At 48.5% G+C, this 26,212-nt stretch overlaps 1 pseudogene; it reads left to right on the top strand.

Annotated features, from left to right (window-relative positions):
• The first annotated feature begins 597 nt into the window (after positions 1–597).
• LOC149324546 (uncharacterized) lies at positions 598–24,246 on the top strand (annotated as a pseudogene).
• The last annotated feature ends 1,966 nt before the right edge of the window (positions 24,247–26,212 follow it).

The raw sequence follows: 26,212 nt of genomic DNA, 5'->3' as shown, positions 1-26,212 counted from the left end.
CAGTCATCAGGAATTGTACCAGATGATAATGATTGTGAAAAAAGTGATGTCAATACTTGATAGAGGTTTAGAGAGACATTCTTTAGTGTTATGTTATTAAATCCAAGATGATCAGAGCTAGTAGGAATTTTGAGGTTAGTGAAAAGGGCAAGAATTCCTGATTCACTAATGATAATATCTGGCATGGAAGTGACGGAAGAAGTCTGTAACATGGGCGAGGAAGTGATGTCTTCATTGGTGACACTGAAACGAATGCGTCGTTAAGAAGCTGTGCACACTCAGTGTCAGTGCCTGGATCATCGTCAGGAATGATTAGTACTATTTCGGGCTGGGAACTCGGATTGATGACGCGCCAGAATCTATGAGAGTTATTGGTTAACATGGTGGACAGGTCGTGACTGAAGAAATGATGACGAGTTGTTTTAAGCAGTGACTGATTTTCATGATCGCAATGCCTGTACTTTGCCCATGACGATGGAAGACCTGTTTTGACTGCTTGGCGGTACAAGCGTTTTTCCTTCTTATTAAGACGACGAAGGGGATTTGTGGGCTCTCTGTGGGCTCGGTGGCTGTGCCACAACACTGCCAGCTAACCCTATGGTTTTCGCCATGCAGGTGCTCATCGCCGCAGTCACTTGCATGTTGCCCGCTCTGCTGACTTCGCACTGGTGTGTGCCATCGAGGCATGCGCCGGAGTGGAAACAAAGTGAACTGGACATCGGCATCATGACTGTCATCGCCGCTGCAACACGTGCGCAAGCACCAACAGTGGATGCCTGGGAACTCGACCGACATTGGGCGGCCCAAGCGACAGGGACAGCAATCCATCAGCAACATATAAAAGGACAGCGACCTTTAACAGCACTTAGTGGGCTCGGTGGCTGTGCCACAACACTGCCAGCTAACCCTATGGTTTTCGCCATGCAGGTTAGTAAAACGGAATCCCTTTCTAAAAAATCTAGCAATTACGCTTTGATACAGCTACCGAGCCCTCAGATGTGCCTTGCCATTGTAACTGAATGTGTATCCGTGATTCGTTCATTGCTGTTGTTGTCCGGGGACATTGAAACCAACCCCGGCCCTAACGATAATACCGCCGTACTAAGTGAACTACAAAACATTATGGCTGAGGCTTAGCTAAGGTTAAGCCTAGTCAGATGCGAAGCATATTGGTGGCTAGGCTTGGTATACATGGCTTTCCTTGGTTCCATACTTGGTCATTTTAATACAACCACTAGAAGCCTTCGTCGTGGGGGAAGGCAACGGCATGGCTACAGCGGAACGCCGACTAACCCCGAGACGCGCGTTGGGTGAGCGCCTGGATTGCCACGGAAGCCGCGTCTGCCTGCCCTGGTGGAGCGAGCGTTTCACCTACACCGAGTGTGAACGCGCGTTCGAAATGCGCGGGAATGCAGCTCGAGGACATTCCGGCGTCTGTGCGATGGCATCGTCACGACGACGTCACGGTGTCACGTGGCGTGACGGCTAGGGGTCCCACGGCGACGGCGCGAGGTGGAGGCCGCCTCTCTCATCCGGTGTCACGTGGTGTGACGTTTAGGGGTCCCACGCCGACGGCGTGAGTGGTAGCTCTAGCAATATGCTCCGCATAAAATTAAATGCCGGTCAGGAGACTCTAATCGCGGAAATACAAGATCTGAAGCACCAACTCCTAGCTACAGACAAGAAAATACTTGATCTGAGCCAAAGGATGGCTCATGTAGAGAGTCCGCACGAAAACCTAATGACTCTGCAAACAGAAATTGACAGCGCCAAAGGTGAAACAGTCCAAACTAACCAGATCATATGCAGATTAGAAACCCGCATTGATGATTTAGAAAACCGATCCCGAGGAAACCTCTGCGCAATCGGAACAACTAATAATTGATGAATGCAATACCCTCTTAAACATAAATTTAGACACAAAAGGAATCGAACGTGCTCATCGCATCGGCCGCCATTCTGACAGCACAGACCGTCCAATCATCGTAAAGCTCACATACCACCAAACTAAAAAGCTCATCTTGGCTAATGGACGCAAGTTGAAGGGTACCGATATTAGTATCGGCGAAGATTTTTCACGGCCTGTGAGAGCTGCTCGCACACACCTTGTTGCGTTTGCAAAAGAGAAAAAAGTAGCTTCCGCCCTTCCTTTCAAAACCCTTTTCATTGGCCCGAAGCGCTATTACTACGATGCATCATCAAAAACAGTCAAAGAAATCTCATAGCTATCATCTCGCGATACCAGGGTAAGAAACTGTTCCCATCCTACGCCCCAGCACAAGCTTTCATTTTTCGTTATCTTTAACAACATTCGTAGCTTTCTTCCGAAACGCGATACCGTATTCAACCTCATGTCATCATCTGATAGTAACCTGCTCATCCTAACAGAAACCTGGTTGACCAACGATGTTAGCGACCATGAAATACCATGGCCAGGATTCTGGTTCATGCGCCCTTAGTTCACAAATCTGCCACCACGCGCCGCATGAAGTTGAGCTCCTCCTTCTCCTCTTACATTCCTCCTTCCTGGGTTGGGGGAGAGATGCCTTCACATTCCCCTATTCTCCACTTTGTGTGCGCTCCCCTCACGTGAACCCAACTTTTCGGTGCCCCGGCAAAGATTCTCTTTATTCTTTTGTCACACAGCGTATTCAAGGCGCGCTGATTGTGTCGCTCCCCTACTCGCTCCCTTCTTTGCTGGGGTGAAAGAAAAGAAGCCGGACCGTGGCTAGTGCGGTGTACGCATGCCAACTTCGTCAAAAAATTTGGGGGCGGTTTAGCCCTGCTAGCTACGAAATATTTTTCGAAAGCAAGTTTTTTATGTGGTCCCGACGCGCTCGCTCGTGAGCGAGCGCGTCGAGACCGGCCGTGCTATGCTTTGGTTGTTTGCTTTGAGAGGTTGAGTCGTGCCACATGAAGGCGTACTTTAATCAAAAGTGCTCCCATCGGAGTGAGGCTATACCATGGGCTGCTGCATAAAGTGCGACAAGAAAGCGCGCCCGGGGTGGATAGAGGAGATTACAAGGACTCTTTTGCGTGATAGGTGCATTTTTTATTAAGCGCGTACAGTGACCACATATGCATAATGACACTGATATTGCGTACGCATTAACAATACAAAAGCAATGAAACTTCCAGGGACACTCGTTCAAGCAGTGAAATGCGTAATTCCCGACGCTCATACTTAGAGCTCACTCACGAATACTTGTATGTGGCTCTTACTCTGTGCATTAAAAATATTAAAATCGTGTATTAATCACTGCATTTCAACACTCATGTTATTGGCCTCGATAGCAGTCAGCTCTTCGAAACTTCTGTCGATGTGGTGAAAATGCAGTACGAATGCGTTGAGTGAGCAAGTGCTGCAGTATAATAAGCGGCAACACCTGATGCTGCGCTTCATGCTTGTTTCACTGACTCATTGTGCGCGGTACGTGATTTATCCAATGTAACAATTAGTAGTGTGGTAGTTCACATTTTTTCTAGGTTGGTAAAGTGCCTCCGATGATTATTCGTTCACCGTCGATAAGGGCTTTACCACTGCTGCAAGCGATGCTAGTTTTGGAAAATATTCCAGTGGTGTACGCAAACTATGAAGAGCTAAAGAAGACTTCACAAACGGCATGCTGGGAACTATTCCGTAGCGTTTTCCGTCTGTTCGGCAAGAAACTACGCCTTTACCCAGAGCAGCACTCAAGAGTCAAACCTTAGTTAAATGTTGTTGATTATGATTTAAATTTCTTGAGAAATGAAGAGAAGTTATTTTTAGATAGCACGACGTTTAAAAGCTGACTGGGTTTCTCAAGCGCGGCGGCTTGGCGCTCCACCCCGCCTGCTTGTGCAGTGGGCCACCGCGCTTCGCTCTACGTTCATTTGTTTGACGTAAGCATTGTGCTGCTTCACCTTACCGCCATATTTCACAGCCTACGACACCAAGCACTTGAAGCAAGGTATTACATACCACGCCTTAGGCCTTTTCTTTAGGATGACTGTCTTTGGGACGGTGGAGGAGGCGTCCGATAATGGTGGCCGGCTTGTGTGTAGTTTACATCCCTTCCTTTTTGAGAATACTGGCCAAGGTTTCGCTGACTTCGTCTTAATCAAAACTTGCTTGCATTTCACTGTACCCTTCGGACATGACTTTTTGGCAGTGTTCTTCCCACAAAGGCAACAAGAACAAGACGCACTGTTGGCAACATCAAACCCTACTGAAAAAAAGGTCTATGATGCAATAACCTCACAGAGGCTTCATCATAGAATATCGTGCAATTTTTATGATATATCATACAATTTGTATGATATTCTGTGACATCTCTATGATGACTGTGTAATTTTACAGAAATGTATGACATTTCTATGATAATTTTCTATGATTCGTATGATAAGTATATGATATTTGTATGACAAACTGTATGAGTTTATTGCATCATACAACTTTTTCCAGCGGGGAACTGATGAAGAAGGGGGAGGTGTAGTATCATGAAGGGCGAAGGATGAAGTGACTCATGTGAGCTGTTGCATAGGTAGAGAGAAATTGTTGTTATTTTTTAAGAGCGGTTATTCTGCAACGGGGGATCGGTCGTGGGTGGTAAGGGGGCGGGAGAGAAAATGACAGTAGGGGGGTCTCCTGTTGTGCCTTTGCCTGCCTTTCTTTTTTCCCCCTTTTACTTTTCCTCGAGTCCTAGAGCGCAGACCGTGGTTGCTTCTGGAGTGCGCTGTTTTTCTGCTCCCTACAGTGAAACAGGACGGAGACAGCGCCTCTGCGAAAACGGCCCGGAAAGGTCTCATACATGAACGCACTCTTGTCTCTAGGCTTTCATAAAAAAAAAAAAACTTACAACCCGTAATGTGTCAGTCCTGGCGAAGGGTCACTCCATGCGCGAAAGAAATCTCCCAAAAATGACATCAGAGCTTTTGCAAAGGATCAGTTACATTCTTTAATGCCTTCCACCAGCTTAAGGACTTCCACCAGCTTTGTTAAAACCAGAGCGCGTGGTCATGGCGTGGTACGAAGAGTTGCACAAAAACAAATTTCGGACGATTTAGCGTGGTTACTCGACATGCGCAGGTGCGCCCGCACTCCGGTTTTCACTGCGGTTGCGGTGTTCGGATCCATTGCGCACGGATGCTGTTGAAGAAATGATATCCAAGACACAGCGCAAGAGACTGGTAGTTTAAGATGCATGCGGGATGCTCAGTTGCGGTGATGTAGTTGTCTAAAATTGATCTGTTCGCGCTGGCCAGGGTTCGAAACCCACTCGCGGCCGCAAAACATTTTCGATTATTTTATTTCACGTGAAGCAGGCTTCAGACATACAGACAGACCACGTCGAAATCGAGAATTCAAGCCTTAGTGCCGCACCAAAAAATGCGACCCCGTCAGCTGGCTGTTGTTTTACCAGTTTGTGGAGGTGGCGGTTGACAAAAAAACGGCCGCTCGATGGAACCGCATCACCGAGTGGCCGTGGTTCTCGTCTGCTCACTTACTGAAAAATACGGCATGCTGAAAGGCTTTTCCTAGAGCCTTTACTTCGTTCCTTCTCATTAAACGTGCGTGCACAGTGTTATTATGGCTTGTGTGCAGTATCAAATAAAACAAACCATTGGGAACGGACGAGACCTTTCAGCGGCCACGTAATTGGTCAAAGCTTCAAAAACCGCGTGTTCTCTCCTTGTGTGGCTAGAAACCAGTCGAATATAGCAAACTTTCCGTTTCTCCAGAGATCATCTGGCGACGACAAAGCGTCGAGGCTCCAATGTCACTATATCAAAAACAAAAATAAAACGCTCAGAGTAGAATGCAAAAATCACAGGACGTGATTACCGCTGTAGAACGCGAGATTTCAGGTGATGAAATTCGTATTTCTTATTGCCATTCATTTTCATATTGTTTTCAATACGCATGGCCTCACTATTCTTTCACTCGTGATGCAACTGTGCTCGTACCTCTCAGACATCAACACCAACACCGACGATGCACAACCGAGAAACATGCCCTCAACAGCTGTCGATGTTAATACGTCGCAGAGCGTGCACTGAGAACGCAGGCAACGAAGGCAGCTCCGTGGAAGATACCCGCTTTCGCTGTGGGTCGCTTGGCGGCCTTGATGTCCGCTGACGCACCCTAGCATACTCTCGACGTGCCGGCATTCATTGTGTCTGAAGTAAATGGACAACTTGCAGAATTGCAGGAAAGCTTATTTTCATGAAGGTCTCTTCAAACCAAGAACCCTCGTTCACAGACCGCGTTTCCACTTCCTGCTCGGCTGGCTCAAGGGGTTAGCGCGAAGGGGGATGATACAGTAGCCCTCCATTGTGTCGTTCTTGGAAGAAGGTGAGGGGGGCTGCTCCCTAATATGCCGGAACCTGAAGCCTCGACGCACGCCTCCAGCCATCGAGATAGTGTAAAAAGAAGTTGCCGAAAGGTTACCATGATGCGTTCTCGTGACAAGTACCTGTCCCGACCCGCTCCTCACATCCTTTCCACAACTTCTGTCTTATATTGACAAAGGGACATCTCCCCCCTCATTTTTCGAACGAGAATGTTCGGTTGAAAAATTGTTGAGGGCACTCGATATGCTGAAAGTGTGCTCCAAGGGCCCTTCTTTGGCGTACGCGCTCAAGGTGGGCGCTCTTGGAATACCACAGAACCGGTATAAGCATGCGCACTATAGGAGACGTCACCGGACCACCACCGGAACGCACGGGCGCTCGCGCACGCGTAGGAAGCGGGGTCCGGTTTACGACATTCAGAGGACAGCGGAGCTCTCGGCGACTCTTTTCTTTATGGCTTGAAGCTCTATCAGGTTCCCAGAACTTTTCGCGGTTCGAGTTGCCCTTCAGAGCACCCAACCTCTTTTCTTCACGGCTCGAAATTACTTCCGTCGGCTTCAGAGGGGGAGCCAGCCAGCACCAAGAACATGGAGGTGCATGCCCTTTTTCGGCGCCCGTTCGGCGTACGCCGTTCTTGTACTGCTTGCAGCATCGGTTCATGTTTGGTAAACTTCGGTATGCCAGGCACTCGGGCAAGTGGTTTGTCAGCGGAACGTTTTATCATATCCGTTCTAGAAGCCGCGCAGCAGCTGCGTGAAAGTGTGGAAGTTAAGCTGAAATTGATCTGGCTCCCGTAGAAAGTCGGAAAGAGGAAAACATATTGCGTTAGAGCTGCGCTGGCTGGACTGTACAGAACAAAGACCCACACGTACTGGTAGTACACGAATCCGTGTAGGCCGGTTTATTGAAGTGAGCGTAGTTCTAACATTGCAATCGCACCAACTAACCCTGTTACAAGTAGAGATGCCGTGTTTTCGGTATCCGTTAAACTCCGTTAAACTCCGTTAAACTCCGAAAAATGACCCCCGCGGCATTTTGATATGAATGCTGGAAAACCAATGAACACTTATTTTCAGCCGTCCTTGAAGAAAAGAATGCCAGTTTCAAGTGAAGAAATGTACTCTACTTTTTTTCTCTAGTTCACCCGGAACACAGCCGCACTGAACTGTCCTTGGTACCATTCCTTTCAATCGAAACCAAATTCTGTTGTCGCGTTCCTTTGTCTTCTCTTAACCAGCGTGACGGTTTTCAAGTGTGTAGGTAGGCATAAGTTTCCTGTAGCGAGGAACGCAACAGGACACGAGAGTACCTAGGACAAGCTCCCCACCCGACAAAATCTTCTGCTCTTTCGGCTCAGCAGTGCTTACAGGCTCCAGGGGAATACGGCGGGATTTTCACATTGCCTGCACGTCTCTCTCATTGCCAGTTTGGCAACTTGCCACTGTGGCTCCCCTGAGAGCTGGTACTTTTTTTTTAGCGTTCATTCATGTTCTTGGTTTCTGGAGAGCAATCAAACAAAAGGTGAAAAGCTCGAGAACCTGCTAGCAGTACTCGCTATCCCCGAAGACATGACTGTATATATAGTTTTTGTGGAGTGTAATCGCGTGGTATAGAACATCGAAGCAATAAACACAGCAATAAAATCATTGGAATCAGAGGAGGCACTTGTCTGCTGCGTGTACTCAATCCTGGTTCATCTAGCCTGCACCTTCACTGGTCAATACCTTCCTGAATGGTCAGCGTTTGGTGCGAAGACCGATATATTCGCTACTCGACAAGCTATGAAGTCCGCGAGAAATATATGCGCAGCTTCCGCGAAAACTCACTTGATAGCGATGACTTCTGGCATCAAGTGCAAGTTGTGGACCCGCCCATAGAGCAGGGATTGGTGACAAAGAAGTCTTTAATGGATTATTTTCGCCTGTTGTGAGCTCTGCAGACCACCCGTTTTTGAAAGAAGGATCTCAGAATAATCGCTGTTCAAAATTACATCTGCTGACGTTTGCTTTCACAGCATATGGAGAGCGCGCTGTAAAGAATGGCCGGTCTTGTTAAAACCATCTCTTGATTTTCTTGCCATCCCCCCATCAAGTGCAAATGTAAAACGTGTGCTTTCTGGCCGCATTCCTCCGATGGCTGACAAATCTCTCAATGTACGTGTCCATTTTTTTTCACTACGTGTAAATATAACATTTTATACTCTTTAAAGCCTTATAGTTCCATTACGAGAAAATCCGGCGCCGTGCGTTCGTCGTTCCAAGTATTTGCGTGCGTATGTACTACATACACTACAGACAATCCAAGCGATGCCATCACTGGCAGAGGCTCAATGCGGTGGCAGTATTCCCAACTACATTCGTGCCAAAATTTTGAATAACCTTACGTCGTACAGCGTTCCGTTGCTGTCATAGCATTTCTCTTTTATTTTTACTCGTTTGGGCATTAATTCATTGGGTAGGGTGTTTGGTATGTGTTTAATGAAAAAATTCAGGTGCGCTATATTTTCTCCAGTAACTATACAGCCGCTTTACAACACCTATCCCGATAAACGCCGGTTTCTCTCCGGCATTGAAAGTAGAAAGCGAAAATCATCGAACCAAAGAGAAAAAATAAACCCCATATAACCCCCAAATGGAAAAAAAAAAAGAAATACTGAAAACACGGAACCCTAGGTTTTTTAGTGAAACGCCTTAGCAACGAAATAAAGCACCCAAGCGCTTTCCAAGAGGCGCCATAGGGTGCGTGTGTCATTATTCCAGAGGACGAGGCAAGCACAAGGGCCCCTGCCTCATTCCAGATAGACGCAATTGCAGGCCAAATCTATTCAGGGTGTTTCACGGAACTTGAACCAAAGATTAAAAAAAAAGGGTTGCTGCGTAGCCAGGTGAAACCAACGACATGTTGTTGCTCACTGTGTGGCGCTCCTCAGAGTATTTCTTATTTTCGCTTAATTAGTTACGTATTTAAGATCAATTATACATAATTTTAACGTTTACTGTAAGGGAACGTGCATTTTGTTAAGTTGTACAGGGGCGGTACGAAAGAACCGATCCAGTTTTTTGTAGCAACGTACGTGGCCCTTTTTTCGAGTTTTCATGGAATGCTCGCTAAATATGAAAAAGAAAAAACACTTCATTGCGCTCTTGCGCTACTGCATTGTAGCGCTGCCAAGCGCGTTCTGAATGAAGCGTGCGCGCTCACCTTCTGGAAGTGAGCAGTCGACGCCGCTCTTAGCATAATCTTGAAAGTGCGATCAGCACATTCTTCCAGCATGGAAAGCGCACGGCGTGATCTGCCAATTGCGATAGGGCTTTTATGAGACATCGCGCAGGCAAACCAAAAAATGAAGTGAAAGTAGTGAAGTCGTGTATTCCAGTGTAGTCTTCCTTTTTTTTTTGTTCATAATTTTGCAGCCCGTCGAACTACGCCCCGGCCGCTTACTTGGCCACGGTGAGCGCACACGCTTCGTTCATTCAGAGCTGGCTTGCAACGCGACAGTACGGTAGCGCAAGAGAGAAAACACGTGATGTTTTCATATTTCGCGGGCTTTTTAAAAAAAACTTGAAGAAAGAACCACGTAGAAGACACGCTCCTACAAAAAAACTTGATCGGTTCTTTCGTAACTCTCCTCTACAACTTAACAAAAGGCACGTTAACCTAAAGTGAATGTGTCGTGTCCGGTCGCTGTGTTGAATGCAGCGAAAGACGCACACGGTACTTTAAGACTTCGTTTATTTAAAGCCGATGAGGGTGCGACCAGCGTCGACCGAGGCAGGAGCCGAACTGGCCGCCCGAAGAAAGGAGGGAGCGGAGAAGCGTCCACGGGAGGGAGTGGCTTCCCAAAACAGGAGGAGGATGCGGGGGCGCACCATGGGGGGGCATCTGGCGACAGCGTGCGACGAGGGGCAAGTGGTCGTTAGGAGGAGGATGCGAGTGGTCGTTAGGAGGAGGATGCGGGGGCGCACACACACAAAAGCAATAAGGGGACACAACACTTCCTTCCCCCTTAGAAAGTTGCCTGGTATCGTGCAGGGGGTCGGCGCTCACGCGTGGAGGCGCGCTGGCTTTGTGCGCTCGGGGGAGAAACACTTGTAGGCTGGCTGTTGTTCGCTGTGTCTCCTAGGTCTGTCCTGGGCGAAGTCTCTTCTTCCGGGAAGAGGTGCCAGGCTATGTGGGAAGATGGTGCACGTGTTCTCTCCGCTGGCGGACAGCTCTCAGACGGCGTCGTAAATCTACGCAGCTGGTTGAGATGTCGGCGTGCTACTGTGCCATGTATGTTGACGAGCCAAGAGCGCAGGCCTATGCGTCTGACAATTGTAGCTTCCTCCCAGCGTGGCTTTTTCAGAAACTGTCGGGCGAGGACGCGCTGCCCCTCATTAAGCGTGCCGCAGCGCGGAATTGCTTTTTCTTCCCGGAACGTCTCTGCCTTTGGCTCGGGGAGGATGGCTGTGAGCTGGGTTCGCATTTCACGCTCGAACATCATTTTCGAGGGGGTCTCGCCTGTTGTGCTCTGAACCGTCGTGTTCTGCTTGAAGAGAAAGCGCGCAAGGCGGCGCTGCAGCGAGCCTGTCTGATCTCTTTCAAGGGCGCGTTTTAGCTCGGCTACGTAGCGCTCGGCTTGTCCGTTTGTCGCTGGGTGGTAGGGGGCCGATGTAACTGATGAGATCCCGTTGTCGCGATAAAACTTGAGGATCTCCGCAGACACAAACGGTGTTCCGTTGTCCGACACTACCTTGCGCGGCAGGCCGAACGTTGCAAATAGTGATCGGAGGTTGTCAATGACTGCTGCCGAAGTCGTCTGTCCCATTTGCCTTATCTCAAGCCACTTTGTGTAGGCATCTACGACCACAAGGAAAGTGCAGCCCTCAATTGGTCCTGCAAAATTAATGTGCAGTGTGTGCCATGGTGTGTCTGGCTTTTCCCATTCTGGGACAGGAGCTTTCGGCGGGGCGCTCCGGCTGCTCTGGCAAGGCTTGCATTCTCGCACCACTGTTTCGATGTCGTTGTCAATGCCAGGCCACCACATGTAGCTTCTGGCACACTTTTTCATTGCAACGATGCCCCGATGTCCGGCGTGGATGAGAGACATAGCTTGTGCGCGTAGTTCTCTCGGCATCACAACTCGGGACCCAAATATGATGCAGCCGCGATGGGTGCTCAACTCTGTAGCTCGCCTGCGGTAAGCGTCGAAGTTGTCCCCTTTGAGTTTATGCACGTTGCCTTGTTGAACAGCTGTGTAAACTAGCCGGAGAGCTGCGCACTTCTGCGTAGATGCTGCAACTGTGCCTGCTGTAAGCGGAGGTTCTGGCAGTGCTTCGAACATCAGAACGTCTCCTGGTGGAAATGGTTCGTCAACAGTTGCGTCTAGTGGCAGACGGCTTAGCGCATCGGCGTTTTGATGTTTACTCCCATTGCGGTAGACCAGAGCGTAGTCGTACGCTGAGAGTTTGATGCACCAACGTGTCATTTGCGGAGACAAAGTTGGTGGCATAGGCCTTTGTGGTCCCAGAATGCCCAATAGCGGTCGGTGATCGGTTATAAAGGTCACCTTCCGGCCGGCAATGTACTGGTGAAAATGTGTCGCCGCGTAGACGATGGCTAGCCCTTCTTTGTCAAGTTGCGCGTAGTTGCGTTCTGCTTGCGACAACGTACGTGAGGCGAAGGCGATGGGAGCTTCCCTTCCTTGCTCGTCAGTTTGCGATAGAACCGCGCCGACTCCGTACGGTGATGCGTCGCAAGCCAAAAGCAGAGGCTTCCTTTCGTCGTAGTGGCGGAGGACTGTACATCTTCGAATCAGGTCTTTCAGGGCATCGAATGACTGCTGATGGCGTGGCGACCATGTCCATGTCACATCTTTCCGAAGGAGTTGGTATAAGTCGTTGGCCACGGTAGCTCTTTGTTCCAAGAGCCGGTCGTAGAACGTCAAGAGTCCGAGAAAAGCCTGTAGCTCCTGCTTGTTTGTTGGAGCTCGTGCTTCTGTGATCGCTCGCACTTTGTCCTCGGTAGGGTGAATGCCTTCTGCATCAATTCGGTGTCCCAGAAATTGCACCTCTGGCACCGCAAAACAGCATTTCACTTTGCTTATGCGCAAATTTGCGTTTGATAGCCTTTCGAGAACGAGCTCTAGGCGCACTGCATGCTCTTCAGTGGAAGTGCCACTGATGATGACATCATCAAGGTAGACACAAACTCCTGGGAGGCCCTGAAGAACTGTCTCCATGAATTTTTGAAATATGTCTGGGGCTGCAGCTACGCCAAAAGGCAGTCGCTTGACTTTGTACAAGCCCTTGAGTGTGTTGATTGCCAATAATTCAGCAGTTGACTCGCTCACCTTGAGCTGCTGATACGCCTGGGTGAGGTCCAATGTGCTGAAGACTCTTGCGCCACGCAGTACACTGAATACTTCTTCAGGTGTCGGTAGCGGGTAAGAGGACGCTTTAGTCGCAAGATTGACGGTGCTCCGGTAGTCTCCGCAGAGGCGTATGGTTCCGTTCTTCTTGCGAACTACGACAAGTGGTGTGGCCCATTCTGAATGCTGCGTCGGCTCGATGACACCTTGCTGCTCCAGTTTGTCCAACTCTTTTTCAACTGAAGCTCGGAGAGCAAACGGCACCGGCCTGGCCTTCAGAAATTTGGGTTGCGCGTTGTCCAACAACTCCAGTGTGACCGGGGGCCCTTCGTTTCCTGGAATCTCTTCCGAGAATACTCTTTCGTATTTCTCTTGCAGTTGCTCAACCATGTTCTGGCTCGGCGTCTGGTGTATGCCGCATATCATCACCCCTAGTGGAGAAAACCAGTTTCTCCCTAGAAGGCTTGATCCTGTGCCCTTCACAACAAGCAGAGGTAGCGTATGGGTCTGGCCGTTGTAGTTAACCTGCACGTTGGCAGAGCCCAATAGTGGCAGATTCTGTCCTGACCACGTTCGCAGGTGCGTGTCGTCTTGTTGCAGGGCGGGTGCGTCAGATGGCCATGAAGTTCGGAACGTGTCCTCACTGATCAGAGTACAGGCTGCGCCGGAGTCCACCTCGAACTTAATCAGCTGGTGATGTACGCTTACTTCTGTAAAAATCTTCGGTCGCGTGCCGAGATTCATGGTGTTCAGGTCGTACAACACAGATGGTGTTGCTGATGTTGTTCCATGGAGATCAGATAGCGGCGTATTCTCTGAGGCGTTGACGCTGTGATTAGGCTGGGAAGGTGACTTTATCTTGGCAAGTCTCCGTTTCGTAATGCATGCTCTTTCGATATGCCCTCGCTTGTGGCAAAAATTACACGTGGCTGACTGGAATCGACATCCCTGGGGGTTGTGTTGGTCGTCACACCGCCAGCAGCGTTGTGCCTTTTTGACCGATTTTACAACAACAGAAGGCTTGCGCACCTGGTTGCTTGTCTGGTGTACCGGCTCGGTGTTCCGGCGAATCCCTCTCTGCTGGTGACCGGCGCTCTCCGCTCGAACGGCGATGTCGTAAGCTTTGCTGAATGTGAGGTCCTTCTCAGCGAACAGGCGCTGCTGCAGTGACTCGTCACTCAGTCCGCACACAAATCTGTCGCGTAACATCACGTCCAAGGGAAGCATGGTGGTGTTAGCAGAAGAAGCTGCGTCTCCCTCCTGCCCGGTAGCTGTTGTCGACAGCGTTCCAAAATTGCAGTCGGCAGCGAGCTTCTTGAGCGCGGCTACGTAGGCGCTCACAGTTTCTCCTCCCAGTTGATCTCGTCGTTGGAAGCGAGCCCGGCTGTAGACCTCGGATGGCCTTGGGTCGTAGTGCTTTTGCAGCGCTTTTACGATGTCGTCGTAAGACACTGCCGCTGGTGTGCTTGGCTGAATAAGGGCGCAGACAGTATCGTAGGTCTGCTCCCCGCACAGCGTCAGCAGGTTGGCCCTCTTCAAGGCTGGGTCTGTGATGTTGTTAGCTTCAAAGTAGAACTGAAGGCGTCCAACCCACGATGACCACGATGAGCCGTTGAATTCTGGTATCTGATTGGGAAACCCTCGCGTAGCCATGGCTTGTCAATAGCGTTGCGTAGCGCGGGTCGAATCCCATCCTCGTCGCCACTGTCGTGTCCGGTCGCTGTGTTGAATGCAGCGAAAGACGCACACGGTACTTTAAGACTTCGTTTATTTAAAGCCGATGAGGGTGCGACCAGCGTCGACCGAGGCAGGAGCCGAACTGGCCGCCCGAAGAAAGGAGGGAGCGGAGAAGCGTCCACGGGAGGGAGTGGCTTCCCAAAACAGGAGGAGGATGCGGGGGCGCACCATGGGGGGGCATCTGGCGACAGCGTGCGACGAGGGGCAAGTGGTCGTTAGGAGGAGGATGCGAGTGGTCGTTAGGAGGAGGATGCGAGTGGTCGTTAGGAGGAGGATGCGGGGGCGCACACACACAAAAGCAATAAGGGGACACAACAGAATGTTTAAAATTTAGCATAATTAATCTTACCTAATTAACTAATTGATCGGAATTTATAAAATACTCTGAGGAGGACCATACGACGGGAAACACTCTGTGGGTGGTTTCACGTAGCTCTGGAACTCCATTTTTTTATCCTTGGTTTAATTTACGTTAATCACATATTATACTTTTTTTCAAGAGCCGATAATCTGAGAAGCTGAGAAAGTCAAAATTGTCGAATAGAACTCAAGAACCGTAATCGACAAATTCCGCTGAAAGGAGGCCTTCCGTCAAATGCCGTCTGCCGGGTTTCGCTATCGTCGTGTTTAATCTGCCTAATCCTCAGTAATCCCATTTAACGTGCAAAAACTCGTGATGACAGGCTGACAGGTACAAGATGTCACGGCGTCATGCCAATCGATGAAGCCATAGGGTGTATTCGTCGTACCGTTCATGAGTTGTATCGATCATCAAGCCTTCTATTCTGCGCTTGCACTTTGGTTAGCCCCGCCTCACTATGAAAAACGGAGCTGCTCAGAGTACCTACAGCTTACCTGGCAGCGTCTTATACCCGTGCCACACGCGCACAAGAAATGGCAGTCAATGCTTAAGGCCTTAAGTTTGTTAATGACATTATTTTTGGAGTTGGTGCTACACGTCCACATTTAATGCCATTATCGAAAGTGGCGATGACGATAACGCTTGCAAGGTGGTCAAAAGTTTCATCTGAATATAAACATTCCTAATGAGTATAATATATCGGCAATGTTGTTCAAATGTAATGTGAAAACGACTCTCCAGAAAATACGGCTTTTCCTGCTTTACAAGTCGAAAAAGTAGCCATAAACTCACATGTCAGCACATAAGTCGAGAGTACCTGTCAATAAGGCTGGTTAAAATGGCTCTCTTTGCAACGAAAATGCGATATAGATGCCTCATCTGACTGAAAGTTAAGAATCAACCATTTCCTACTGGCTAGGAAGTTGTTACTAACAAAGCTGCACGCTTTTCTGCGTGTGGAATGGGAACGAGAGTGCACATTGCACGGGCGAATGAGTTGTGGCGAACTCAGTAGGTCGCGAATGGCAGTAAGGCTAATGCCATTAAATTTATGCGTGTGGCACCACACGAATGCCATTAAACTTAAGGCAGTAAGCACTTAATGGCATTAAATCTGTCCGTGTGGCACGGGTATTAGTCTGCATTTCACTGGCCAAACACGTAAAGCCGAATGTATTGACGCTGAACTGGCATTCGAATGCCCAAATGGCACCTTCTTTGTTTTTGCTGTTTCTTGCGTCTGGCGGTTTTGACTTCGTGGGCGCGCACTTCCTAATAATGGTGGCATCGCAAGATCGCGCGTGACTCTGCCCACCGTTGAAGGCTTCGTTTCAGTTCACGCAGGATCAACACATAGGCGCCGCTTGCGCTCACCGTTTCAGCATTGTTCGCGAACTTTCGGAGTCCTGCTTCCGGTGACTGAGACTGCTTGCAACGAAAGCTAGCGACTGAGTGACGGAGCGCTGACAAGAGTGCTGGAATGGCCAAAATATGTTTTTTTTTAAAAGCTTTTGGAGAACAAAAATGGGCGTTCTGGGGCAACTATGGAACGAAAAATGTGCATTCTGATGCAGCTGTGAAGTAGAAATATCGCCATTTTGTTGCAGTAATACCAGTATTGTGGAGCTCCAATACACAAAATATTTATTAAAACAACCCCTCATGCTGAGAAGTGCTGGTGTGGTGGAAAGTTTTGTTGCTTCTGAACCAACTATCCCATTTACCTCATCCTTCACAGTTTGGATACCTTCCCGACCATGTTGTTAATGATAGCAACTGTCAGGCTTTTAGGGCTCCGCTCTCTGATTATCGCAGCAAAATCTTGTTCCGTTGTCTCGAAAAAGTTCTGTGCCGCTTATGGGACGTTTAGTCATGTCTTATGTTATGTGTATACTTGCAGTAATTTTTGACAAATCATCGCTCGAAGTCGCACGAAGAAGGCACAGAGCCCTGTTAGCCGCGACCCGACTTTTCCTTTTCCTGCACGCCAACAAAGGGAGCACGGGGGGCAGCCGCACAGTCAGCCCGCCTTGAACACGCTGGGTGAGAAAAGAAAAAATAAACGCACTACGGCTGGTTTCTTGACACACAGGCTGAGGACACGTGGTTTCCGAAGCTTCCACCAATTACGTGGCCGCAGAAAGGTCTTGCTCCACATGGCAGTGGAACAACAGCGACCTGATGCGATCAAAGTTTTTTTTTTACTCGGTGCTGAGGCTTCTTAGTGTTCGCCTAGGTCCGTCTGTATGTCTGGAGTTTTCTTGACCTTAAATAAAATTAACTAAACGAAAATACCTTACGGACCGAGTGGGTTGCGAATCCGGACGGCGCGTATAGATTAGTTTTGCTGGCCACTGCATCAGACCACTATATCACTGCCTTTTGTTCTATGTACATGAACCGTGTTCAAACCATATGGAAAACAGTAGCAGATCGACATGACACGTAATACGACACACCTCAGCACCACAGCACTCGCTCTTACATCACCGCAGCCGAACATCCCGTGTCCTAAACTACCCGTCTCTCGCGCTGTGCTTTGGGTATCTTCTGCATCAACTTGCAGCCGTGATCAGCGGATTCGAATATCGAAACCGCAGTGCTAACACATCTAATTCGCATTTGCCGTAGCCACGACAAATGGACCAAAATTTCTTTTTGTGCCACTCTTTTTGCCTTGCACTGCTCTCTTCGCAAAGCTGGTGGCAGTCCTGCGTAACCAGGACGTCAGAGAATGCAACTGATTCTCTCCAAAAACTCTGATGGGATTTTTGGGAAATGTTTGACCGCTTCAGTCAGGAGTGGCACATTAGCAGCTGTAAGGGTTTTTTTTTTTTTTTTACGTGAGCCGGCAAGGATGCGTTCATGCATGAGACCTTTCAGGACCGGTTTGGCAGACGCGCCAGCTTTGTCGTTCTTCAGCGTCGGAAGTAAAAAAAACAGCGCATTTTAGAAGAATTCGCGGCCTGCGGTCCACGGCTCGAGGAGAAGTAAAAGGGGAAAAAGATAAAGGCGCACACAAAGGTACAGCAGGAGACAGCACCCTCTCCCTACTGCCCTTTGCTCTCTCCTCCCCCTTACCCCCGCAACAGGTCACCTACGTACCTCTTGAAAATAACGCCCATTTCTCCCTGTGTTCGTCATCCATTTAATTCTGCGAATCTTGTGTCGCGTTGTCATAGCCTTTCTGAGAGGAACATATTGTCAAAGAGTTGTGTCGGAAGGGTAGCGTGAAATTCAAGCAAGTTTAGGTTGAAAGCGATGCCCAATTCTTCCTTATTTATTTTAAAATCAGCGATAGCAGTGCTTTTAGCATGCGGTTCGCGGGCGGTTCAGTTGTTCGATTCCCAGTGCCCCCCGGGTACCTATCGCTTTCCAATGCATACAAATTTTTTCGTGGTTTCTCTGAGGTGAATTGACTCGAAAAATGTCTTTCACCTAACCTTATGTAGAAGAAAACACTGTTCCATGGCGCTTGTCAACAAAAGAAAACATCCTTATGGGAAAAAACCCAACGAAAACAATTCTACGCGTAGGCTAAGTACACGCCAGGAGCAAAAACGCGTATGCAATCTGTACGTAAAAGGCGTCAGCAAAACATTGGCCAGCATTCGCGGAAAGGAAGCGGTGGAAACTGGGTACCAGCCGGACATCATTATCAGGCGCCTCCTCCCCTGTCCCGAAGACCCATCGTCCTACAGAAAAGATGCAAGGCGTGGTACGCAAAAACCCTGCTCGAGTGCATGGTGTCTAGAGCGGCGTTTACTTGAAGGGGTTTAGTTGAGGAATTCAGTTGAAAACCGGTTACTGGTTTCATGTAAACACCGCACAGTCGGTTCCGGGAGTCGAGGAAGTGAGTCCAGTCAACTCCGCTGCAGGGGGGGGGGGGGGTTGACTCGCTCAATTCCAACGGAAGATAGCACGTAAACCGGATACAGACGAAGAGTCGGGTTAGCGGGAGTGGAGAGCATAAATTACGATCCTGCTTTTACGCTTGCGCCATCGCGCCTGCGAGACAGCGGTGCCGGGCCGCAATCTTGGAGGCTGCCACTGCCCTCACCCGCTGCGCTGCTCGACGCTTGGTGTCGCTGCAGTTGAACCGGTCTCGACTCGCTAAAATCTAGTTCATGTAAACACGCAATCGTCGAGTCGGGCTGACCTTACACAACTTGACCCCCCGATTCGATCTACCGCAGTCCGGTAAATGTAAACGAGGCTTAGGCTGGGGACACCAACAATATGACGGAAAGAGTGAAGCAGCACAAAGCTTATGTCAAGCAAATGAACAGAAGCGCAGTGGCCGTACTTCCCAGCCATGCCACCACAGGGGTGACTTTGACGGCACTATTGTGGTGGAAACCGAACCAAACTGCGCAGAAGCCTTCTACTTGAGTCATGACGGAGGAGAATGTTGAATGTTTTCTGGGAATAACTCCCTTTTCCTACATCCACGGTATAAGCTCCATGACCCTGCGGTCGACCTTATGTGGGCTTAAAAAAGGCTCCGCAACGCGCCCGCAGTCGCACCTTCAAGAAGTAGTAGTAATCGTTTACTGACAAAAAAATACAAAAAGGAAGCACGAGAGCTGCAGCCGGTGGAATTCACGGAATTCAGAGCCGGCGGAAGTCACAGGGAGAGGATAGCGGGAAAAGTACGAAGGAAAGCGACCGGCAGAAAAGACGGGGAAGCTTTGTTTGCAAGTTGTCCATTGGACAACTTGCAAAACTGCGGGAAAGCTGACTAACAGGAAGATGTTTTCCAACCAAGAACCCTCGTTCACAGACACGTTTTCGCTTCCTGCAATGCTGCATGAAGGGTTTAACCGCGAGGGGAGATGAGTCAGCAGCCCTGCACTGTGTCCTTCTTCGAAAAGGTGTGCGGGGCGCCCCACAAATCTGCGTGAACCTGAAGCCCCGCCAGACATTGCCAGCTTTCGAGGTAGAGTGTAAAGGAAAGCTTTGCAAAGGTTACAATGATGCATTGCCTTGACGACTGCCTGTCTCGACCCGCACCTGTCCTTCGCGTCTCGGCTCTATTGTGTCCTTTCAACAATTTCCCTCCCATACAGATAAAGGGACGGCTCTCCTCTCTCTTTTCGAAGAAGAATGAGAGATTGCCGTCTGCGTACGAGGGTTCTTGGTTGGAAAATTGTAGAGGGCGCTCGTTATTCTGCAAGTTGTCCAAGTTCGCGCCGCTCGCAAGCTAGTGCCTAAGCTTTGTTGTACACATTTACAACGCGCGTAAATTAACTGCATATTCTAGGCCGCGTGCACGTAGCGTCCTGTCGCTAATGGACAGCGCGAGCGGCGCATTGCGCAAGTGGCCCGGATGGGGCGCCCAGCTGCCGCCTTAAAGCAGAAACAGAGCCGGCTTTGAAACGTCGTGTTATCCTACAAGAACTTATTTGGCTGGCGTTTACTTCTCAAATAAATGCAAATTATAGTCATAAAATTTTAATTGGATTTGCCTCTGGGTTGCAGCTTTGGGAAAAGGCGTAGCTTCCTGCACAGCAAATGGCAGATTTGTCAGAATAGCTCACAACATGCCGTTCTATGAACTCTTCGTTATCGCTTCATAGTTTGCACACACTTTTGACATGAACGCGGAAATTAGCAGCGATTACGGCAATGGCAAAGCCCTTAGCGACGGCGAATGATCGAATAACTGGAGGCACTTTAACAACCTAGAAGAAATGCTGTGAATTACCACACTACGAATTGTTACACTGGACAAATTGCCTAATGCGCACAATCAGTTAGTGAAACAGGCACGAAACGGAGCACCAGGTTTCTTGCATAGAATCCTGCAGTACTTGCAACGTACAAGCTTATGGGCATCTATATATGTACAGATGACAGGAGTACAGCAAGAAGCCAAACGAATTCGGCTTGATTGGGCTTGTACCCTTACAGAAATAGCTTTATATTCAATAAGGAGACTACAGAGGTACACTGATTTCAACGCATCCCTGCTGCATTTTGACCGCATCGCCTAAACTTTCGAAGAGCTGAACGCTATTGAGCTTTAAGATGTAGCGATTAATGCGCTAATACCTAAGTTTCGTGGCTTTGTATAGTTAATGCGCACGCATTTCCACTATCACTCATCCTCAAGTAGCCACTGTACGCGTTTGCAATAGTAAATGTGTCTGTAAAGCTCTGGAGTTTGCTTATAGTCCTCTATAATACCCATTCATGGCGAGCACTTTCTTGTAGCGGCCCATGTTTGTGTGCCTACATCCGATGGGGACACTTTTAATAAAAGCGCGCATTCACAAGGCGTGACTTGATCTCCTTAAAGCAAGCAAAAAAAGCGTAGACGTGCGCCTAGCCAAACGCACCAAGAGAGGGCGCCACACGTTTCTTGCCGATGCTGAGGATGCATGATGAATAGAAAAATAGCCAGGGAAAAATTCTGCCTCTTTCAAATGTAAAATACTTTACATCTATTAAAAGATGGGACATTTCGCTACCTAAAGCTCCTAGAGCAGTCCGATATATTGTAAATCATGGCAGCGGTGAGTGATCAAGTGAGGACAAGTGGGTTTTTTTTCGCGACCTCGTCATAGGCATCATGCGACCATATCTCATCGCGCAGGGTAAACGCAATATTTAAGCCACAGTGATGAAACTTTATTAAAAGAAACTTTATGAGGTATTTAACCCCTCAGGGTCAGAGATCGCTTGTAACTGTTATGCGTGACGAGATATTGATTTTTTATTTTTCATCGCCATTCAGTTACGCGCCGCCGCGCCGCCGGCTGTCGCGAGATGGCGCGACCGGTTTTCCGAGGCGCATGGGCCGGAATCCTGGGGATGAGACAGACTTTCCCGGTTTTGACATTTATCGCAAAGGTCGTAAAGAAACACGAGGTGGGGGGGGGGGGGGGGGGGGGTTAATAGCAGCAAGCCAGCAGTTGTCATGTACGCCAATCAACCTTGTCTCATATCTGGAAATTCTTTGGCTTCTCATTCGAACCTCGCCCCAAACAGTGTTGCTGGGTGTCTGCTACCGCCCTCCAAACAATAATGCTGATTTCTGCGCAAAATTAAATAAAATTCTGTGTGACGTTGCTACATCACACCATAATGCACATATCCTACTATTCGCTGACTTTAACTTTCCAAATATTGATTGGCGTACCCAAACGGCTGCTAACACTGAATCAAGTTATTTTCTTGACGTATGTCTTAATTCTAACCTTACGCAACTCATTTCGGAGCCGACACGTGTAGCAGAAAACTCCGCCACTATGCTAGACCTGATACTAACAAACTACCCGGAAAGCCTAACGTCTATTTGTTTCCTACCAGATATCAGTGATCACAAGGTAATCGATGCCACATTTTCCTTTGCTCCAAAACCACGTGTCACTCACAAAAAAATTATCGCCCTGTACGATAAAGGAAACTATGAGGCCATAAATTATGAACTAACTGCCTTCCTTCCATCCTTTGGAGCATCGTTTCATAACAGATCTCCTGAAGACAACTGGACTATATTTAAAACTAAGGTACACGAACTAACAAAAAAATTCATTCCGAAAACCACTTTTCATGAAAATCGCCACAAACCATGGTCCACAAGGTTCATAAAACGAATAGAAAATAAGAGAAAAAGACTTTTCCGCGCAGCCAAACTTAGACCGAGCACTTCAGCATGGAATAAATACTACGCAGCCGAAAAAGATTATCTAGCAGCTATCCGCGACGCAAAGCACTCTTTTTTCCAAAATGATTTGCCTAACATCCTACGTCACAGCCCAGAAAAATTTTGGAAAATAATAAACCCCCAACAGCCCCGCGAAGTTATTCTCACTAACGAATGTGATGAAATAATCACAGATGCTGACAGTGCAGACATGTTTAATCACGCATTTTCATCTGTATTTACAAGGATACCGGCCTACTTTCCGCGTCTACCCTTCCCAGAAACATAACGAATAACATGCCGGCCACAACGTTCTCGGTTGATGGCGTCGCTTCCCAAATTGAAAATATTAAACTCTCATCATCAGCCGGCATCGACGAAATCAACTCGAAAGTGTTAAAAAATACCAAACATACCTCTGCAAAATTTTTGTGCCTCATATTTTCGCAGTCATTATCTACAGGTATTTTGCCTCACGACTGGAAGGTGGGAAAGGTCGTTCCCGTCTACAAATCAGGTAATAAAAATTCCCCTTTGAATTATCCTCCCCTCTCACTAACCAGCGTGCCGTGAGAGATCATGGAACATGTCATATACTCGCAAATCATGAACTTCTTAGATACTAGCAACTTCTTTCACTCTTCACAACATGGATTTAGGAAAGGATTTTCATGTGAAACACAGTTGGCACTTTTTCTACATGACCTGCATGCAAATCTTCACTGTAACATCCAGACTGACGCTGTATTTTTAGATTACGCTAAAGCATTCGATAAAGTATCCCACCGACGCTTGCAGCTAAAACTTTCCCTCTTAAATTTACACCCACATGTCTTAAGATGGTTAGAACAGTTTACTAATCGTACTCAATCCGTGCTCATAAACAGCCAGTCCTCTAGCCCCCTACCCGTAACCTCAGGCGTGCCACAAGGGTCCGTCCTTGGTCCTCTTCTTTTCTTAATACACATTAACGATTTACCCTTGGATGTGTCTTCCTCAAACCGCTTATTTGCTGACGACTGCGTTATTTATCGTACAGTAACTAACATCTCAGACAAAAACGCTCTTCAGACTGACCTTAACAGTGTACAAGAATGGTGCGACCAGTGGTTAATGACTCTTAACCCTAACAAATGTAAGCTCATGTCATTCACCCGAAGTCTTAGACCTTTTCGTTCTGCTTACACAATAGACAACCTACCAATAGAATCTGTGCAAACATTAAAGTACCTAGGCGTCACACTATCAACTAACCTATCCTGGAATGCGCATATTGTGAACATCATTTCATCGGCCAAAAAAAAACTAGGTTTCCTCAAACGCCACATACGCCATGTACCAAAAGGCTTAAAATACTAGCATATCAGTCACTGATAAGACCTAAACTTGAATACGCATCAGCCATCTGGGATCCCCCTCAAAATTATCTGAAGGCTAACCTTGAACAAGTTCAAAATCGTGCTGTTAGATTCATTCATTCCGCATACTCATACGACATCAGTGTATCGTCTTTAAAAGCTGAAATTAACTTGTCACTTCTTTCCCATCGCCGGAGCATTGCCAGTCTCTGCCTTTTTCATAAATTCTTCAACAGTTCATTGCACGAAGCACCCTACATCGTACGCCGCATACACATATCCAAGCGCATTGGTCATCCGCTTCAAGTTGTTCGTCCACGCTCCCGTACCACTGCATTCTCGGCCTCGTTTTTTGCCAGAGCAACATCCGACTGGAACGGCCTTTCCCATCAAGTCGCATCCATTACCTGTCCATCCAAGATTCCACCAAGAGTTAACGCAGCTGATGTTAGATTAAACCAAACCTCATGTTATATCTGTAGCCCCACCCGTTATGTAATACCCCTGAATAGGGGTCTTTAAGGAAATAAACTGAACTGAACTGAACCACGCTGCATTTCTATGATATCTGATGGTAATTACTGGCACAAACTTGTCAACACGATTAGTCAATGTGTCTTTTGAGCGATTGCCAATTTCTTTTCCACTGAGCGAGATGAATAGTGAGCTAGGAAGCCATCCGAAAACGATAGCAGTGTACAGTTAATCCCATCAAAATTAGCGCGGTTGTAGCAATGAATTCGCTTAGTGGATGATTTCTTTCTACCGAATGGACGAGTGATGTACCCGGTGATGATTTCATGATCGGATCGGCCTTGTAAATGCAAGAAATCGGAAGAAACCTGAGGGTTATTTGTTAGGACGAGATCAAGAATATTGCCATTGTGGCAGAGCGCAGGGTAGGATCAGTGATAAGTTGAACAAGCGAAAAATATAAGCTGGTATGAAGGAACATGTGGGCTTCCGGATCGCTGGGGTTAACCGTAAGATTAGGCCAATCAATGTTTGGGAAGTTAAAATCACCAAATACAAGGAAAATGGAGTCAGGAAAGCGCACATATAAGTCACTCAAATATCTATGAAATTCACCTGAAAATGTGGCAGACATATCTGGCGGTCGGTAGAAGGCAGCAATAACAACATCAATGACAACGATTTTGCACCGTATCCAAACACATTCAAGAAAAGCAGTGACAGCGATCGAGATAGCAGATATTTCTTTTTTTGTAGCAATAATTTTCCTATCACAACGAAAAAAGCAAAATTCGGATTCACTGAGAAGAATATTAGCATCCGGAATAGAATCATCCAACCAAGTTTCAGTTAATATTGCCACGCGCCTAACGCGCCGCGCGGCCTCCGCGCTGAGTCGAAGACGACGACGAAGCGGCGGTGGGCTCTCGAGGCGCGCTTGTTCTGTTCGGTGTCCTGGAACCTGGCGCTGTAATTAAAAGAAGGCTGCCAGTCTTGGCTTCTTCCGACGCCTATCTCCACGGCCTCTCTGGTCGTGACACTGGTGGAGGTGCGGCCGATGCTTCCTACTCCTGAGGACGACTCGACACGCCCGCCTCTTGTGACCACCCCTGTCCATCGTGCCAGCCGGAGGATCCGAGGCTTGTCCCCTGAGGCCCTCCCTTTTGTCGGTGAGCCCTCGACTACCCCTACACTCATGGCGACGCCAATACCCGCCCTGCCTCCGACTGTCCCTGCAGCCAGCCCCACCTATCTCACTCTTCAGACCCCACGAACGCCTAAGCCCTTTCACGGTGACCTGTTTGAAGATGCCGAAGATTGGTTGGCGCACTACGAACGGGTTGCGACCTTCAACTGCTGGGACGCCGCTACAAAGCTGCGTAACGTGTACTTTAGCCTTGAGGACTCTGCACGCACGTGTTAGCCTCGCGGTTCGAAAACCGCGAGGCTACTTTCTCGACGTGGCAGGACTTTCGACGTCAGCTCCTGAGTACGTACGCCAACAGCGACCGCCGGGAGAGCGCGGAGCGCACCCTGTCCTCTAGAATTCAGCTCCCCAATGAGGGTGTTGCCATGTACGTCGAGGATGTGACGCGTCTTTGTCATCGCGCCGATCCGGCAATGCCTGAAGAAAAAAAGCTGAGGCACCTCATGCGCGGCGTGAAAGACCAGCTCTTTTCCGGCCTCGTGCGGAACCCGCCCAACACCGTCGCGGAGTTTCTGACCGAGGCCGTCCACATGGAGAAATTGCTGCAGCAGAGATCACAACAGTACGCCCGGCAACTGCGTCCGTCGTCGACACTGTCAACGTTGGATCGATTCGACCATGATCCCAGGACGAATCCGGACTCCCTTCGCGAACTCATCCGTTCTGTGGTCCGCGAGGAGCTGCAGCACCTTCAAGGAACCTTTGCCCCTCGCGTCGATTCCGTCACCAGCGTCATCCGCGA

This window comes from Amblyomma mixtum, unplaced genomic scaffold (assembly GCF_055824585.1).
Source record: "Amblyomma mixtum isolate Tamu unplaced genomic scaffold, ASM5582458v1 scaffold_24, whole genome shotgun sequence".
NCBI classification, from domain to species: domain Eukaryota; kingdom Metazoa; phylum Arthropoda; class Arachnida; order Ixodida; family Ixodidae; genus Amblyomma; species Amblyomma mixtum.
Note: the sequence above shows the minus strand (reverse complement) of the source record. Positions and strands in the feature narration are given on the sequence as shown.